The following is a 3,396-nucleotide window of genomic DNA, read 5'->3' on the forward strand; positions in this document are numbered from 1 at the left end:
CTCCTAAAAGCTGTTGGAACTGCAAATTCAACCTATGGGTGAGTTTCCTAGTTGAACAACTTTATACATAAATCCATGTTCAGTAAAATAAATATTTTTGGATACGTGGATGATATATATTTCACGATGGATTTTGATTGGCATATATATTGCTAGTATTTAATGTCTCTGTGTGTGTGTGTGTTTGGTTGTGTGTGTGTGTGTGTGTGTGTGTGTGTGTGTGTATACATACACTGTCCAGATTTTTCAAAATATGAAATATATGTGTCTTTTGGCCACTCTTTGGGAAGCCTTACCTGTGAGAGTTCTCTAGAGCTTTCATTGAAAAAAGGTTCCTCAACATTTAATGGTTCCTGACTGAATTGAAACCCACAGTGCCTCAAACTTCATCCTTGAAAAATGGCTAGATAAATATCATGAAATTTTTAAAATTTCCATGACCAGGTTGCACTGAAAAACTTTTGGATGTCCTGTTGCTGATCATGAGTGTACCAGACAGTGCCTTGATTGACTGGGTTTCATGACAATGGTGTAGAACAGAGATGCCAGTAAGTTGGAGCATGCTGAGTAGTGGGCCTAGAGCAGTGGTGTGAAGGTGTGTGAGAAAACATCTGTTTTGTTTTCATGTGGATCTGCCATTGGTTTCCAAATTGCTTGTGACTGACATGGTGCATCCAGCCGACCCTTATATGTAAAGGCATCTTGTTATACGGAGAGGTTTCAGGGCAATGTTCAGAATCAGTTTGATATGGATAAGGTTGCAAGCTATGTGGGATAGAAGCCTGGTTGGTGAATTCTCCTGCAGACCTTGATGCTCCACAGGTGACAGAACTCGCTCCAGCACAGTGTCCCAGTTGAACTCCTTGTATTTTATGAAGCAAATACCAAAATCCCAGTGCAGCAGCAAGAAACACAACGAAAATTGTAGGATGATCAATTGGCTTTGCAGTCAATACGGGGAGACACTTAGCCCCCAGTGACAACAGTTTACCTACAAAGAGAGGATTCAGCACTGCTGCCTCATGTTTTTTGGAAATAAGAAATCATGTCCTCCAGGTAAGATAAATGCAGACCCATCTTTAATGATATCACTACTAAAGGAAGCTAAAGCTCCTGACAACAACATATATTTCAAGTGCACAACCTCAGAGGCAATTTCTCAAGAAGTCTTTAGGCCAGCAGAGTTCCATGATTTTGAAGTTTATCCTTTCCATTACTTTTGATGTCTCCTCTTCAACCCCCAAGATTGTGAACTCCTGAATATTTTCCATTCCAGATATGTATTCACAGATTTTCTAACTCTTCTCCTCTAATTGTGTCTTACTTGGGGTGACTGTAATGTCAAGGCATTGTTCTGAAAGAGAGAGGAAAGATTTTTTGTAGCACATATTTTCAAATACAATGGATACATTTTCCTATTTTCCATTCGAATTACTGAATCCCTGAAACTAACCCATACCCTACTAGACTCGGACTACTAATCCTAATATTTTGGAGAAAAATAACCCAAACAGAATAGAACTACAAGAAGTTCAGAGAAGGCATAGTGTATAGTTGGACTTGCCTTTTGCATGATAAAGGGTAGGTGTTCAAAATTTGGTTAATTTTTAATTGAAATAGTTCTCCATGTGTTTTGAAAGGTATCAAATATGTGAATTCCTGTCTCCCTTTCTCTGTTGCCTATTCAGCACATGTATTTTTATATGCAAATATAGAATCCTACCTGGTACCACACTACATTACTGTGAGGAGGCTGACATGGCAGATACAAATTGTGAGAAGAGATCACTCCTCCTATACGCTGTTGGAAATGAAAATAAGAACTATGTGTGAGCTTCCTAGTTGAACAACATTATACATAAATCCATGTTCAGTAAAATAAATATTTTTGGATCTGTGTATGATATGTATTTCATGATGAATTTCGATTGGCATATATTGCTACTGTTTAAAATCTCTGTATGTGTTTTGTGAAAAATCTACACTCTCTAGATTTTTGAAAATATGAAATATATGTGTCTTATTATACACTCCTTAAATTCATTCATGTTCATGTATGAGGTTTTATAATCAAATTTTCACAAGATTATTTTCAGAAATATTCATCCACCTCAAATACATATTTGTTTTCTAGTACTGAAAACTCACTTCAGTGAATGATGCATACAAATCCTTACATTTCTACAGTAACTGACCCAGTTTAACATCAATGCAAGTAGATTCCTATGGGACATGATGTGTATTTTGATGTTCATTTTTATTCAACACTGGTACATTACTATTTCTTCAGTTTATGGACATCTTAGAAAATACATTTTATCCACAGTTCACAAATTTAATGGCATTTGGTACACTTTCAATCACTTCCTGCTTCAGATCACATGTATTCCTACTTTTTTTTGACTCGTCTTTTCAAGAAACTTTTTCCAAAAACATTATTTTTGATTTACATTATCATTTTTAAGCAAAACTCACACACTCTTTATGATAAACCATATCACAAATATTACCATTAGATGTATAACTGGTTGGAATGGATGATTGTATATCAATATAAGATTTTCTGTATATTTTCAGATATCAATTTATATCAATTTCTAAAGTTGTAACCAGTTATATTATTTATTCACAATATGGACTCCTCATGCATTATCTCTATATTCATAGACACAGGGTACACCTATTTGTATCCCCAGTACTAATTTATAAGTTTTCAAAATATTGCTCCCCATAATGTTGGAAGATTTATTCATGTTACCAGATCTAAATATACATTTTATCACAGTAATTATATGGATAAAAAATGCAATGATCACACTTATGTTTGTACCAAAGCCTAAATTGAATGTGAGTATTGATTACTAAAACATCCATATCCAGGATGCCTAATGCTCTCAAATCTCAATCCTATTGGTGAGTACATACATGTTTCTTCCTAAGATTATATATTCAACCTCAACCCTGTTGAAAATGTCTAATCCTATCACTCACTTTATATTTTGACTGATTTCCTAATGTCTCTATAGATATCTCGTTTCCTACATATTTTCCCAGTTCAACATAGTGACTGATTCTTCACATTTGCTGACATTTACATTCACTCTCTAACAAAAAACCCTTTTAGTAAAGAACTCTTTGTCCAACTCCTAGACTCACTCTTCTTCCTAAACCAACTACCTTCTTAATCCTACTGACTACAACTTTTTGACTGGATGTTCTCTTCTACATTCAATCATCTGAGGTACAGTGTTTTATTCCATTGTATATCAATTTATCTCAGACCTCAATGCAGAATGTAATTCAAAGCTAACTATCCCAATCAAGGTCACAATGCCTTTCTGGGCTTCAAATCTTACCTAGATTTCTGTTTTCAAACTTATATTTCACCTATATATT

Source organism: Callospermophilus lateralis, unplaced genomic scaffold (genome assembly GCF_048772815.1).
Source record: "Callospermophilus lateralis isolate mCalLat2 unplaced genomic scaffold, mCalLat2.hap1 Scaffold_72, whole genome shotgun sequence".
Lineage (NCBI taxonomy): Eukaryota > Metazoa > Chordata > Mammalia > Rodentia > Sciuridae > Callospermophilus > Callospermophilus lateralis.